The following is a 16,854-nucleotide window of genomic DNA, read 5'->3' on the forward strand; positions in this document are numbered from 1 at the left end:
TTATCCTACATTTAATATACACTGTCCAGTGCAAAAATGAATAAGATGACTTCATATTCTAGTTGGAGAACCACACACTTAGCCAAAAAATTGTAATACTTAAGTAGTAGTAGAGACGGAATGCAGAAGGAGCAACTAACCCTGCCTGGGACTTAGAGAAGGCTTTCTCAGGGAGGTGCCCCTTGGGCGGGTTGAAATGAATGAGTAGGATTTGCTGTGAGAGGGAAAGGGAGCTGGAAAAGTCTGTTTGAAGGCATGCCGTGGTCCAGGGCCTGGTGTTTTTGGGGCCTGCTGAACAATTTAGTGCATTGGGAACATAGGCCTTGTGTTCCAAGGGGAGGAATTTGGGTTTATTTTGTATGTTGTAGGGAGCGCAGAAAGATTTTACAGCAGGGAGTGACATCGCTGGCTTTGTTTTCTGGGAAGGTGAGTCTGGCAGCTACATGGAGGATGGCCTAGAGCGGGAGGGCTTGTTGGCAGGGAGACCGGTAGGAGGCGGTTGGAGCCGTCCTCCGGAGAGATGACGAGGCATGAGCCAGGCAGTATTCCCAAACTTCAGGCGTTCCAAGACCGTTTTTACAGTTTGGGGTAAACACATACCACTCGCATTATTATTAACATTTTTCTTTAGATCAGCTACCCCTTTATACTTAAAATACGTTTATTTTTAAAAAGAAACTGTCAGTGAACTTAGTTTGTGATAGTTGTATTTTTCCTAATACACAGTGAAATACATGAATGGTTATTTTTAAAAAGGAATGTCCCTGTACCACCTCCAGTCATCTTGCCCGCACCAGTGGCACATGTACCTTACTTTAGGAAACAATAAACTAAAGCCCAGAGACATTTTTAAGGGGAGATGGATAGGATGTGGTAACAGATGGGCTGTGGAAGTGGGAGGGAAGGAGAGTCTGGAGATGACCCCATGTGTAGCTAAAAAGACTGAATAGAAAATATTTTTGAGACTGAGAATTTAAGAGTCTCAGCAGTGGGGGAGCAAGAAGAGAGAATTATTTCAAGTTTGGGGCAAGTTGAATTTGAGTTTCCTTCTTTTCAAAGAGGTCTGTCAAGTTTTCAGTTGAAAATTGGTCTGGAGCTTAAGAGAGAAAGTTGAAAACTAGTGCTAACAGATGTGGGAATCATGAGCATAGATTCTGGGATCTGTAAGAAGACCCTGGAGGAAGAACTTCTGATTCCTGGGGGCACAGACCCTTCATAGTCTCCAGGGGCCAGCTTGTGAGGGTTTTAAGCAGAGAAGAGGTGTGATTAGATTTGCATTGTAGAAAGAGCAGTCTGGCAATCATTGGTCAGGGATGAATCCGGGCTTTGTGGGTCCTGAAACATAAAATTTAGAGGCTGTCCTTAGGAAAAATAATTTAAAATGAATTCAAAATGAGATAGGAAAGTAAATACTTATTTATAGTGAGAAAAGAAATTGCAGCCAAGCTGCTAGAGCCTTGGATGTTCAGACGCCTTTCTTCAGAGTTCTTGGTAGGCAGTGTGCCAGAAAGGCCTACACAGAAGTGCCTCCTGACGGAGACCTGGCTTCCCCTCCCTGTTAGGACTCTCCCTAGCTCCTGGGGGCCAACGCAGGTGTGGAGCACAGGCTGGAGGAAGGGGAGAGTGGAGGCAGGGAGACGAGGTGGGACCCAGCTGAGAGAAGGCAGAACGCGAGCTGGTCAAGCCTTCATTTACAAGGTTGCCGTTTTCTCCAGCATCCCTCAGCAGGCTGGGTACTGACAAAACAAAGGTGTATGGTTGGCTCAATCCAGGTTTTGAGGAGTTCTGGGGGAAATGTAAAAAGACAAGGGAATGAGGCATCATGTGATGGACCTTGGAAGGGAGCTGGGTTGATAGGGAGGAAGTGAAACCAAGAAGAAAGTTCTCAGAGAAGAAGAGGACTAGGTATGTCAGAGATGGAGCAGTTCTGGGTTCTAATGACTGAAAAAGTAGCAAGGCCATGGGCATTGCAAGGGTCAGGGAACTATGCAGCTAAGCGTTAGATGGCTCGTTCCTGTGAACCCTGACTCACTTAGAATGATGAGGCTAGTTGTGGAGCGGAAATGCCCAAATTTTTGATGAACGTGTGCTTAGGCAGTGGTTAGTGACAGGGATGAAGAAGGAAGGAGAGAGGATGTAGGCGCACATTCTGAGTCACAAGAAGTGTTCCATAATAGTTTGGAAGGGTCTGGAGGAACTTGGGGGAGTAAGACAGGAGTGGTATCTTGGGACCCTGGTCTGTGGGGTTTTACAGAACGAGCAGGCTCTGCTTGAAAGAGCTGTAAGAGAAATGACGTCCACAGGGGGAAGCCGGGGTTTAGGAGGAGCGAGGAGGTGGAGAGAGGGTGCTGTGAACAGAGAACGTCTCATCTGCACGGAACCATAAGATTGTGATCGGAAAGCCTCACTGAAGTCATTAGCAAGGCTAGATTTCTTACTACGCAGCGTGTCAGTAATTACTGAGAAGGAACAGAATGATAGTAAAATATTCTTTTAATAATGATACTTTACAGGAAAAGGGTACTGACTGATGTTGAATGTCATTGGTGACAGACTGAAACATTTCTGGTCACATGTCTTTACCCAGCATAGTAGAGAATTATGTCACTGTGTTTAGCCGATTGCTTTTATATTCCATTTTACTCCCTGCATTGGCTTTTTCAGGTCTAGTTTTTTTAATACTGTTTTTTTGGTGGTTCCTCTAAGGATTAGAATATGCATCCTTACCTTATCACTGGCCACGGAGAGTTAATATTATAGCACTTCATTAAAATGTGAGACCCTTGTCGCAGAAGTCCATTTGTCCCCTCCCTTTCTTTGTGCTAGTGATATCTTATGCTTTAAAACTACCTGTCATAAACCCCACCATACCGTTTGTCATTTCATGTTAACCAGTTATCATTTAGAGAAATTAAGAGAAAAAAGGTCAGTCTTTTATATTCACCCGCGTATTTACCGTTTCTCTTGTTCCTCATTTCTTCCTGGAGAGCCAGGTTTCCATGTGGTGTCATTTCTCTTTAGCCTGAAGAACTTCCCGTAGCATTTCTTGTAGTACAGGTTTGCCAGAGCAACTTCGGTATTGGCTTGATCTGAAAATATTTATTTCACCCTCACTTTTGAAGGATATTTTCTCTTGATGTGGAATTCTGGATTGAGAATTCTGGATTGAGAATGCTTTTCTTTCAGCACGTTAAGGATTGTCATCCTTTTGTCCTCGTGATTGTTCTCCTGTATGTAAGTCTGTCCCCCTCTCTCTCGTTGCTTTAAAGATTTCCTTTTTATCTTTTTTTGGTTTTCAGCAGTTTGGTCATGACGTGCCTAACTATAGTTTTCTTTGTCTTGACTCTGCTTGGGATTTGCTGAGGTTTCTTAGATCAGGAACTCAATATTTTTCACCAAATTTGGGGCATTTTAGGCTATTAGTTCTTCAAATACTTTTTCTGCCTCATTTCTCGTCTCCTTGTTCCTGGGACTCCCATTGCACATATGTTAAACTGCTTGATATTGTCCCATAGGTTTGTCCTGTGTTTTTTGTCCCTGAAGCATTGTTAATTTTTTCCTATCTTTCGTCTTTTTGGTCTTCAAATTGGATCTTTTCCGTTGATCTGTCCTCAGGTTCACTGATTACTTCTTCTGGTGTCTTCAAACTGAACTTCTTATTTGAGATATTGAACTTTTAAGTTCTAAATTTCCATTTGTTCCCCCCCCCTCCTTTTTTTGGGCACAGCTTCCATTTCTATTAGATTCCCCATTTGTGCATTCATTATGACCATCTTTTCTTTTAAGTCCTTGAACATATTTATAGCTGCTTTGAAACCTTTGTCAGTTAATTCCAGTATCTGGGTTATCTTGGGGTCAGTTTTTTTTTCTTTTTTTTCTTTCTTTCTTTTTCTTTTTGGTGAGGAAGATTTGCCCTGAGCTAACATCCATTGCCAATCTTCCTCTTTTTTTTTGCTTGTGGAACATTAGCCCTGAGCTAACATCTGTGCCAGTGTTACTGTATTTTGTATGTGGGATGCCTCCACAGCATGGCTGATGAGTGGAGTTGGTCCGCACCTGGGATCCGAAACTGCAAACCTGGGCCACCAAAGCAGAGCATGCGGAACTTTAACCACTCAACCACGGGGCCAGCCTGTTTTTATTGTTTTTTCTTTTCTTTTTTTAAAAAAAATTTTGGTGAGGAAGATTGGCCCAGAGCTAACATCTGTTGCTAATCTTCCTCTTTTCTTTTTTCCCTCCCCAGAGCCCCAGTACATAGTTGTATATCCTAGTTGTAGGTCATTCTAGTTTTTTTGTGTAGGATGCCACCTCAGCATGGCCTGATGAGTGGTGCATAGGTCCACGCCCAGGATCTGAACTGGTGAACCTTAGGCTGCTGAAGTGGAATGCGTGAACTTAACCACTCGGCCATGGGGTTGGCCCTGTGTTTTACATTTTGACTGTGGTCACATTTTTGTGTTTCTTTACATGTCCAGTAATTTTTGTCTGTACGCAGGACATTGTAGAAACTCTGGATTATGTTACCTTCCTCTGAAAAGTGTTGATTTTTGTTTTAGCAGGCAGTTTAATTATTTGCAGGTCACCTTGGATTTATGAAGATCTGGTTTTAGGCTTTGTTAAGTCAGGTCTATTTTGGTTTTACCTCCAGTCCTAGTGCAAATTCCATAGTCCGGGGATGTGGTCTTTACTCTGGGATTTAGTGGAAGCTCCAAGGTGTATACCAGGCACCTCTAACTTGGTAGAACTCCAACTTCAGTGTCTGTCTCCCCTGCAGTTAATGAGATGCACTCAGCTTTTTTTTTTTAGCTCTTCACCTGTTGTTTTTCACTGGGTTTCTTGGTGCAATTCAGGTATTGACTGAAGGAATTTGAAGGAGTTTAAATGCAGATTTGGGGCTCCCTCTTTTCCAGAATTTCTCTCTCTCTATTTTCAGTGACTCTGGCAGTCCCCAAATTTGTCCCCCAAGCCAATAGCTGCAGCTTTCTGCTTGAATCCTAGCTGCTCAGTTTCTGCCCAGACTGGAGAGTGCACTCAAGGGGAAAATCCATTCAAACACGGGTTTTTACCCAGGGCATTTCTTTTCTTTCAAGGGTCAAATCCCCTCCAGTTTCTGCCTGCTTTTGTTTGCCCTCCAGTGCCTTCAAATAGTTGTTTTTTGTATTTTGTCCAGATCTGTGTGAAGGTTAGTTGAATGCCAACTGCTCTCCCATTACTGGATCCAGAACCTGCCAGTTGCTTTTGGATTATTGCAGAGTCCACTGCAGTTTTTTCCAAGTGGTGCTGTTGGCAGGAAAAGAGTGAAAGTGGTTTTTGCAGAAACAGATTTTATCAATTGTCTCTTAGGGTAACTGACAGGGGCATTCAGGTACATTAGCTGTTGAGCTAGAAAACGTTCTGGCATCAGTGGTACACTTGGAAGTGATGCACAGAAACTGGGGTATGAAAGCAGCCCGGAGACCTGGGATACACTCAGCAGGAGGTAAGTGCTCATCCATGCAGACACTGTGCTGAGCACTCTGCAAAGTTAATTTAGAAAGGCCCCAGAGCTGGCGAGGTTGGCAGTGTGCTCTTTCACGAGCAAGAGGTCTTCCCAGACGACTTTAAACTGAGGAGCAAAATTTATGGACCAAGCGACTGTACCCAGGTCATGCCTTTTATGTCAGGGCATTGTCACCTGGGAGCAGTGGAGTGGCTGGCCTTCAGCCTTTCTTGTTTGAGAAAGGGTGGGGTGAGAGCCTAAGAAATCCACCTTGGACTTGGACTGATAAGCTGGAAAAGAGATAGAGCATAGCATGTTTTAACATTGGTCTGTGAGGAAGTTTCTACTAAAATGAGAAAACCAAGAACAATGTAGTAAGTTTTTCGCAAACTAAATTTATTCAATTTAAAGGATCATTCTTTATCGTGGTTTATGCCCTTGCTCATTTGGGGAGATTGAAAAGTTCCCTTCTTTAATGAAATGATGATGAGAGGAAATGGTGGGGGTTTTTTTTTGATGAGGAAGATTGGCCCTGAGCTGACATCTGTTATCAATCTTTCTCTTTTTGCTTGAGGAAGATTGTCTCTGAGCTAATACCTGTGCCAGTCTTCCTCTATTTTGTTTGTGGGTCACCACCACAGCATGGCTTGATGAGCGGTTTGTAGGTCCACACCCAGGATCTGAACCCGTGAACCCCGGGCCGCTGAAGCAAAACATGCAAACTTAACCACCACGCCACTAGGCCGGCCTGCAAAATGGTGGTTTTTAAAAAAATATTCTTAACAAAATTAAAAACTGTTAACTCTGTACTGCTAGCCACATCCCACCCCCCACAAACAAAATTTATTTCTAGAAATACTGACAGTCTGTGAAATCTAGAAGTTTGAGAAACACAGTTATAGACGTTTAAAAAATTTTTTAGGACTACTGGGGTCCCTTGAAATGTTATTAGGGGGTAAAGTGTGTGCAAGTTTGCCATCCATGACCGTGCTCTGTGCTTAGAGTGTCTTCTCTTGCTCCGACAACCAGGGCAGGATAGAGAAGAACTGGGTGTGAGGCCCCTGATATCCCTGGTCTCCCGACAGTGAACAGAGTAGGGAACGGAGCGGGCGTTCCTCTCCACATCTCACGTGATGCAGGCCACCAGCCTGTGGTTTAATGCTTCTTTCAAGCTCCCTCCACTTCTTTTCCATCATCACCCTTGAGGACGCTTGTGAGAGATCAGGTTTCTTAAAGCCTCGAGGTTGCAGCTTGCTCCTCTGCTCTCCACTTCCTCCAAGTCATTCCACTCTGGATTTGGTTGAGGTAGCAAGTCTAGACGGTGCTTACACAAAGTCACAGGTGCCAGGAGGGGTGGCTTCTTGCTGTGCTGGGAATTTACACCCTCAGCTTTGTGCATATTTCTGGTTAGACACATGCCAGATGGATTTTAACCAACTAAAAGGAGTTAAGAGAATGACAAAAACGTATAGGTTTTGATTTATGATGAAAGTTGAAAAGAATGTTTATTTTGGCTGAACTGCAAAAAGTATAGGGGGAACAGGGCATTTCTTTCTAAGTATTTGGAAGGTATAGACCCGTGAAGAGGGGAGAACTGATTTAGGATGACCCAAGGGAATGTCATTGAGATTGAGGATGCCATCCAAGGGAGGAAAATCCAGGATGAATTTAAAGAATGATTTCCAGGACTGAAATCTGTTCTCTTTGGATCAGGCTTTTCAACAGACTGCTGGCAGTGCCATCCCATGAGTCATTTGAAATGGGCAGTTTGATGACTCTGTACTGAGATATGGGACGTGGATCTTTTATTATAGGACATGTGCAAACATTTGGCTAAGTGGGACACCACCAGAGTAACTGGCAGACACTCTGGCTGTCCTGAGCATCACCTTTATTTCTCAGTCAGCAGTGGAGCTGTGGTTTTCTCTTGGTTCAGGCAACTTTAAAGGATTTCTGTCTCTTCAGGGAGGCTGGAATAGGTACGAGTTGGATCCCTGGAATGAAACTTGTTGCAGGGCAGCCCCACATAAAAGGTCCTACAATATTTGCCTCCCCAAAACTTCCCGTCGTCTCAACCTTAGGCATTAAAGGTTTCTCCTCCAAAGTCTGTATTTTATTACCATTATTATTTCTGATAAATAATATAAGAGCCACTATCACCACCATTTATTTAGTGTCTGCTCTGTGCCAGAGATTGTCTCCAGTGTTTACAGAGACCTACAAGGGACTCATGACCATTCTCCTTTTACACACAATGTAAAGGACGCTTAGTGAAGATGTGACTAGCCCAAGGCTACACAGCTAGGAAGTGATGATTCTAGAACTTGAACCCAGGACTTCCCTCCTTCCAGCCTATCTCCTGCCCTTCCCCTTTGAAACTATAGCTTTTCCCCTTTACTTCTTTTTGGAAAACTCACTTTTCCCTCCAAATAGTCACTCATTCTTCGAAGCTACTCCACTGTTGGTATGAGGAGAATATCTCGTGACATGCAGTGAAGACACAGCTACTTTCCAGCTACAAAGATTTATATTGAATTCAGCCTAACACAGTTTGGCACAGTGCTCAAGCTGTTGTCGTTTATTTTTGGCATCACTTTTTAATCCTGACTTTACCCTTAACCCTTCCCTCGGCTGCCTTACTGAAGACTTCAGGGTTAGACCACGCTACTTTCTGGTCCTTCTCTCTTACTGGACATGTTGATACCGTCAATAGCTACAGCTTACTCTGTGCCCAGAAAATAAATGAATGAGATGCTCCTTTCTTTCTGGTTTTCCCAGGTCTTATCCTTAATATCAGACCAGATGGCATCGATCTAGTCTCTCTTATTTTTGAGTACTTTGGTTCAGCCCAGACAGGTTCTTTTCTGTAGCTGCTCTGTCCCTTCAAGTCTGTTCCAGCTGAGATGCACCTAGTGTCTAGGAAGCCAGGTTTCATCTACTTCAGGGCAAAGCTGTGGTGTCAGAGAGACTTGGATTTGGAGCCTTGCTCCATTACTTACAAATAGGATGATTTTAGGCAAGTTAATCTCCAAGCCTCAGTTTTCTCATCAGTAAACTTGGTATGTAGTGGTGTCCACTTCATTGGGTCACGAGGATTCTGCAGAGTAATCTTCCTAAAGCTTTGGCGTATGGTAAACCCTCAATAGATGTTGGCTGCTGTTATTATTATTAGCTACGAATTAGTCGCTTTATTCTCTCTCATTGCTTAGATTGGCTTATTCACTACTGATCGTGTCTTTATGCTTACATATTCCCATTTCTCTCTGTAGCTTTGTCTTCTCTCTTTTTTTGTCTCCATCTCCTACACACCAGCTCAAATTGATGACAGATGTCCCATGTCATCATTTACATCTGTTTCCCTAGGTACCCTCTCCCTGAATTGAAAATACTACAACTCATTGACTCATCAGATCACAAAATTGTAGACCTGGGATGAATCTCCTCTACCATGAATTAAAACCCAGGGTCATGGAAATAATTTGTGGTAGAGTCAGGACTAGAACTCAGATTACTTGGTTTCCAGTCTAGTGTTCTTTCCACTTTACATTTTTTTTCTTACCCAGATCTCATGTATACATATAGACACAATTGAAATACAGTCCATAGGAGATTGGGGCAGTGGGGCACGAGGAGGCACTTTTCTTTAGAAGCTCATTCTTCCATCACTTCTAGCTCTGGCAGGGATATCAAGGCCTGACGTTTGGGGTGTAGAGTTGTTTTCTGTTCCTCAGGGTGTTGGTGTTAGGAATTCCCAGCCAGGGAGTGGAGAATGTCTTCGTTCCTGTTTGGCCTCGTCCTTCGTGGAGCAGATAAGTCCATGAACAGCCCTCATATTGGTGCCCTCCCCCCCACCACCCTACCTTTTTTCTGTTTTGTTAACCTAAACTTCATGCATCTAGTTTCTTTCCTTTTTGTTCTAACTTTTCATTAAAATTTGAAGGATCCAGAAAAGTAGACACAATAGTACAATGAACACAAACACCCACCTCCTGAATTCAACTGTTGTCAACATTTTGCTGTATTTGCTTAAATGGTAATTTATAAAATATTTTAAAATATATTTGTGTTTCATAATTTTTTGCTGAATTATCTCGAAGCAAACATCATGACATGTTAAATACTTCAGCATATCTCTCTGAAAAATGGGGATATTTTCCTAGAAATCCACAATTCACACCTAACAGTATTAAAAATTCTCTAATATCATCTGTTACCCAGTACATACTCATTTTCCCCAGTTATTTCCAAATGTCTTTTGTTGCTGTTTTTTTCAAATTAGGATCTGATGGAGAACCACTCCATTAAGTTTTTCTCTCTTAAGTCTCTTCTAATTTAGGATAGTCTGCTCCCCTGCTCCCCACTCCCAACACACACAGCTTCTTAATACTGTTGAGTTTTTGAAGAGATTGGGCCAGTGGTTCTTGAGAGTTTCCCTCACTCTGGCTTTGTCTGAATCTTTCTTCCTAGTGTCATTGAACTTAGTCCTCTCTCACTTGATTTCTAAAACTGGAATCAGATAGGAAGGCTTCATTAGATTCTGAGTGAACGTTTGAGGCAGGAATTTTTCCTGGGTGGTGCTGTGTGCTCCAAGTGGCAGCACATCACGTCCCACTGCTCATGCTGCCAAGTTTGATCACGGAGTTATGGTGGTGATAGACATCTCGTGTGTTAAGGAACGCCGTCTCCCTTGCAAGTGGTATGTAATGTATGGGGTGATTCTTTGGCTCCCAGAGAATGCCCAAGTTCCCATCAATCAATCTTTCACCTAATGGCTTTAGCATCTATTGATGATCATGTTTCTTTCTTTTACTTAAAATAGAATTTGCGTTTTGATGTGTCCGTTTCAGCTTGAAAGAGCTATGTTTACTCACAGGGGTTCAGTTATTAGCCTGAATGGTCCGTTACCTTCTATGACTTTAAATCCACAAGTGGAAAACTCAGGTCTATAATGAATTAGTTGTCAGACACAGGGTTGAGGCAGGAGGAAGAAACTGGCAAAGATGTAACTATGCGTGGCAGACAGATTTGAGGAATGAGTGCCTGCCGCTGCAGTGTATGCACATTTTAATAAGTGTTAGTCTTCTCTCTCATCAAGCAGATAAGAGCACCTTTCTTAGATCTTCATTCAAGTTGCTGGAGAAAGGAAGGGAAATTTGTTTTTAGGCAATAATCAAGGTTTGAACATGGGGGCTGTATTGCTCCTGGCAGCTGGAAGATGGGTAGGAGTGAAGTGTGCACTGGATCTTAACTAAATGTCTTTTCTATTGTGAATTTATGTGTGCGTTTGGACTGGCTTTTTGAAACAGGTGGCAGTTTGGATTTGGGGATGATTCATACTGTGGGGTTTCTCCAGGACTTTTAAGAGTGTGTGAGAAGTTTCTAAACTCAAAAGGCTCCTTTTTTGGCACTACAACATCTTTTCTATTTCGGCATCTTAAGAATCTGGGGGAACCATATAAAGATCAGAAACAAGTCTGGCCCTAAAGGCTCCCTCTGACTTGGTAATTCCACTCCGTTGAATCTTGGCCCATTCGGATGAGACCATATAAAGAGGCCGTTTCCTGAATTTCCCGCTCTCTGCCTATCACAGGCTCTTTTTTTGTGGAAAGTTGGTATTTCAGGACCGCAGCCACCAGTCACGTGCCCCCAACTCTTTACTCGCAGTCATTCCTGCCCCTGTTTATTTTTGGAGAGAGCACATTTTTGCTTCTCTTCAGGAGCTATGCAGGGTCCTGCCCCCTCCGTCCGTCAGGCGGCAGCCCCTCGGGCTGTGCTCATTTCCCACACTCGGAGACGTGACTCCGGCTTTCAAGAGAGAACACGAGGGATGCACTGCCTGAGGGCTACCGTCACCCGTTCCTATTTCTGTCCTTCCTGGTGTTGCACATTTTAAGACTCTTTCTTTTTTTAAAACAAGTTTGGGTAATGTTACCTGGCAGTAAATCTGCCAAAATTGGAAATCGTTTTCCCAGCAGATGTCTTGGGGCCGTGCCTCTAAATTTCAGAAGCAGGGCAATTTAAAGAATAAACCAAGACTTATGAATTCTGGGATCAGGTCTTCTCTTCTTTCTGGCTTTGAAGATCATTTGTGCTGTAGTCTCTCTCACCCATCCAGGCTTTTTTCCCCCCTCCTCCCTAACAGAGGGATAGCACACAGATTTCTTCCAAAGTCATAACTCACACAGATTGTAGTGTTTTCCTAAGTGCTTGGTCAAGAGGGATCCTGGAGTTGGTGGGCTCCAAGAAAAAAATGCCATGACCGTCTTAAAGATGACATTTCTAGTTTCAAGGATGGAACAAGAGTAAATTCGTTTTCCTTTCACTGCTTGGGCCGTTACACAGGGAACTCAGACACATAAGATTTGAGAGAAAATAAATTACATGTTTGTGTCTCCTCTTGTCCTGCCCAAACCTGATGAGCAGAAGAGGAAGGACCCCTGGCCCAAATGGAAGGATCCATAACTAAAGGGTTGTAACTTCTCACCACTCCAGGTGCGGATGGGAGCTCTGACAGTCGAGCCAGGGAGGGCATTTGGCCCCCGAAAGGCCCCCAGCGTCTGATCTGTCACGGTAGGGAAGGGGAAGCACAGAGTTCTGGCAGCTGGTCCTAAAAGGAGCAACAGTGGTTTCTTGGCCTACGAGTGTGTCCTGGGTTTCAGGTCACCCTGGGGAGAGAGCCGTGGGCTCTTTTTGAAACAGGGCTCCTAGGTGTCTAGGTGTCATTGTATTTCTTAGGAGAGCAGCCAAGCATTCAGGGATTGGACTGTCCATGCAAAAGAACCTGCCAGACCTTTTAAATTATATTGCTAAAAGCTAGTCATCTGCTTACATTTCAAACAGATCATTTGCACCTAATTTTAAACTACTGCATTATGATCAAATTGCATCAGCTTCCACTTCTGGCCTGCACTGTAAAGTAATAGATGCTCACGGTCTCAGACCCCCGAACAGTTTTCTCAGGGACTCCTACCAATGTGATGTCATCTAACCGCATTTGCTGCAGCCCGAGTGTTATATGCTATCCTGGTATCACTACACCTGGGGTCTGGTTGCTGCTGGAATGCTTTTCCTTTTCGTCTCTGCTTACCTTTCCAATCTAGGGCAAGCCCACTTTTCCCATAAAGCTTCCTTGACCTCTTCTGTCCTCAGCACTCCCCAAATTGGTTGGTACAATTCTGTTTAGCCTTCAGTCATGTACTGCAAGCTTATGCTTGCTTGTCAGAGCCCTGTTTTAATGTTACCCAAAGAGAAAGTGGCCCAATAAAAACCACCAAAGGTGACAAGAAAACTGCAAAATTTAGTGGAACTGCCCTTTGGCTGAGGGATTCCTCCTCAGCTTCACCCTTGGGCCCTGGATGCAGCCTCTCCCTGGAACGACTCTCAGTACCTCCATCCTTGATGCCTACCTCCCACCTCCAACGTGGCCTCTTAGGTTTCAGATAAAGCCTGACGTCCAATCACATAGATTTCATGGAGACCTGATACACCCTGAATTCTGCCTCTTCTCAGCCTCATTGAACGGTGTAACATTGGAGGACAGAGGTGACATCTGCTTTTTCCATCTCAACCAGTGCACACAGGACAGTGTCCCATTCCCCACATGGGGAACAGAGTTGAACTGCGGGGAGGAGACTTTATAACTTGGTAATAGTGGTTAATTAAGTCTCTCTCATCCAGACAGGGTATTTGTGTGTGGCCATGACAAGACTCAAAGTAGGGAACATCTACAAAAAAAATTTCTTATCCTTGGACTCAGAGTACCAAATCATGAACATAAGGATTCCCCATCAGGAAGGGGACATCTCCCACTAGATGCCCAAGCCCTACTTTGAGGAGAGTTAAGTTCTGCCTGCCCCTCCCGGCTCCCATCAGCCTCAGTGCTCTCTACTGAGGTTGACCAAGACTTCCAGTGGGGAGCTGGGGGACCGCTTCAGCCTCTGCCCCATTTCGCAGAGAGGATTTCTTTGTAACTCTTCCTCTCCTGGGAGATCTCAACGAAAAGTAGCTTACACAGTTTTACAACATTGTGTCAGCACCTGAAGTCTTCAGTCACGAGTGCCAAAAACCTTTGATTTGGGGATTAGTTGTTAAATTCTCTTGGCTGTGGAGGAGTGACTCTTCTGTGGTGACCTTTTTGTTTTGAAGCCCCCGTCCTATTTAGCAGGTGGTACCATTTCCTAATGGGAAGAACATGAGAGAAACACGTCTTTGTGTTACCTCTAGGCAGAAAGGATTTTCAGTCATCCCCCAATAGCCACAGCTTCCTGGGGTAGGTGGTTAAAGAAGGGAAAACAGATCATTTTGCTTTTTAGGATCTTTGGGATCTTCATTAACCATGTGATGTCCACTAGTAATCAAAGTGACAGCTCAGGCCAGGCTCAAAGGAATCTTTTTTTTTTCTTTTTCTTTTTTCCAAATGGTAGTATATTTTAATATCATATTTACTGTGATCTAACCTTTCGTGTATTGACAGTAGGGATGATGACGATGATGAGGACAGTAAAGTTATGGTACTTATTATGTGCCAGGCACTGCTCTAGGCACTTACCATCTGGGCACTAATTTAATCCCTCAACAGTTTAGCAGTTACTTAAAGGAGGGCATTTTAACTTAAGTTGATGTCGCTTATGCTGCTTTTCCATGCTGCCTAATCTCCCACAATCCCCTTCTCGTTCAGTCTCTGCTCCTCCTGTCACCATTGTAACCCACACCCCATGGTAGACAGCAGACGTGGTATCAGAAGACACAGGTTGAGGAACGTTGCTGGTGCCACCCAGGTTCCTTCCTTTCTTCTTGTGGGCTCTTAGCATCTTACAGCCATGGGAAAGCGCCGTATAGACTCGGGCCCTCCTGACTTCATGGCACCATGGATTTGCTTGGTTCATTCTGTACTTCCCAACATCCAGAGCAAAGAGAGGAAAGCAGAGGAGCCCAGCCTTGAGTCTAGTTCAGGGACCCCACACCCAGGTGCCTACAGGGGCCAGGCGGGTAGCCTCGGTGAGGGAAGCGGGACTAGGGGTAAGACACAGGCACTCTTTCAGTTTGCACACTGAGTTGTAAGAAAAGATCACCTTCCAACCAAGAAATATGCTCTTTCCCATTTTTCTTAAAGCACCTGACATAGCTTTTATTTCCTCACTTCCAGTAGACGTGAGAACTGAGAGAGAGTTCTGACCAGAAGCGAAAGAACAGCACAAGTGCATAGTAATAGATGGCAGCTGGCACTTGACTTGAGCAGAAAGAGACAAAAAGGGAGGGTGGGGACTGTGGCATAATGGAATGCGTATGTCCTGCCTGCAAGGGGCAGCTGTTACTCAGCCCCAGCATTACTAGATCTTTCAGTTTTTCAGGAGAAGCTGGCAACTGATGTTTTGTGTGGAAAGCTGCCAATTTTTTGAGTGGTAGCTTAAATTTCAAAACAAAAACAAACAAACAAAAACCCACTGTCTGGCCAAACAAAACATGTGGCTACAGGTCTGTGACCTCCAAATTCAGGAAGGTACATTACCACAAGATGGTCCTACCCTTGGGTGAAGAAACCTGGGATGTTATCCGTAAAAGCACAGGGAAGATAGCTGCGGGCCAGATTGGCTTAGAACATCCTCGAGGGCCCAGTATGTTTCACTTCAGTTCTCTTTAACATTTGAAGTCTCCCCAACACAGTACCTTACACATGGTAAGAACTCAACAAAACAAGGTTCTTGGTTTCTGCTTATACACAATTTCGGCTTGTGCTAGTCTTGGTTATTCTGATTCCAGCTGGTCTTTCGAGTTCCAATGCTCAGTGCTGTCTGAACAGCTTAACCTCTGAGCTTCAGTTCTAGATTCCTGGGACAGAGAATTCATTTGGGTCAGACTGGCGTGCCCTGGTTCAATCAGCTGTGTCTAAGGGAAGAGGGGTCTTGGATATAAGGCTCCCTGTTCCAGCCTGGGCATGGGCCAATGTGGGGTGGCAGGTGCACCAAAAAAGGATGTGTGGACTGGGAAGCGATGGTGGGGATCTCTTTGTACATCATCTTTGGATTTCCTCCCGATAGAGGCAGACAGTAGCTTGCTTTCCACTTCTATATTTTTGTTGTTTGAACTGAGATACACAGAGCCCCTGAATAGCTCCATTACCTGCCTGTAGCGTAGAACGCTCAAGTTTCTTTCCTCTAAAGTGCTGCTTACATTTCCCAGGAGCTGAGTTGGTTACAGGCACTCTTCTTTCCTCTAAAGTGCTGCTTACATTTCCCAGGAGCTGAGTTGGATACAGGCACTCCAGGACTTGGCTTCTTCTCAGTCATTTCCAGCCGGTTCTGGCTCCCCTGGCAGGAAGGCCTGGTATCTAGATGGAGCATGTCCTTGGCAGGCTGGGATACTACTAGAGAAGCAGGAGAGAAAACATACCTTGGTTTAAAATTAAAATATCAAAAGTATAAAGGTATTTTGGCATGTCGAGGGAGTGTTTTCTCGAAAAGTTACCAGTTAGGCTTTAAGCGATAGATTTAAAGGATGATGCGATGACACATTTTAGTCCAGGGCTTAGTAAACCACCTCCTTCCTGCCAGAATTTGGTCCCCTTTTTGTCTGTGTGAAGTTCTATTGGCACACAGCTACATCCATTTGTTTACTTGTTGTCTGTGGCTGTTTATTGCCCTACAGTATCAGAGTCGAGCAGTTATAACAGAGACCGTATGGCCCACAAAATTGAAAATATTTATCACCTATACCTTTAGAGAAAAAGTTTGCCAACCCCTGTTTTAGTCCATTTATCAAAGTACCTCCTTAGACTGAGAACAACTATTATAATGTTCTGCAGTTCTTGAAAAAGAAAATTGGTCTTTCAAAAAGCGGTCCTACGTGAATACTGGGTAATTCACAACAGGAAATACATTTTGTTGTTTTACCCAGCTGGAGTGATTCAGTGGATTGGTTGATATTCTCTTGATGTTTTTAGCTGAGATATGCTAGCCAAGAATTCCCGTACTTGGGCTTCTGAATGTCTCCACTGCAGGTGACTGCTTCCTGCCCAGATGATTTGAGTAGATTTCTAACCCACCGAGTTAGTCTGTGTCTTTTAAGCAAGCCTCTCTCATATCTTTATTTTATTGCTCTTCTGTTTATAGAAGTAATATAAGTTGATTACAAAAAATAAAATTGGAAAACACACAACAGCATAAAAAAGGAAAAAAGAATTATCCATAATTCTATCACTGGAGTCCCCTCTCACTCGTGTACTTGTAACTAATTAACACTAGATGTTATGTATTAATAATCTTTTCACAAAATCAGAAGCATTTACCTACTATTTTGCAACATGTTTTAAAAAGTTGGCATATATTGAACTCATATCATTAAGTATTCTTTTTTTAACATACCTTTTCATTGTTGCG

General features: G+C 43.7%; 1 protein-coding gene across 1 annotated transcript in view; it reads left to right on the forward strand.

The window, feature by feature from the left end:
• Positions 1-16,854, forward strand: part of IFT43 (intraflagellar transport 43) — a 77,722-nt gene that overhangs the window by 11,744 nt on the left and 49,124 nt on the right. The window lies entirely within an intron of this gene.

The sequence above is a fragment of the Equus caballus genome, chromosome 24 (genome assembly GCF_041296265.1).
Source record: "Equus caballus isolate H_3958 breed thoroughbred chromosome 24, TB-T2T, whole genome shotgun sequence".
NCBI classification, from domain to species: Eukaryota; Metazoa; Chordata; class Mammalia; order Perissodactyla; family Equidae; genus Equus; species Equus caballus.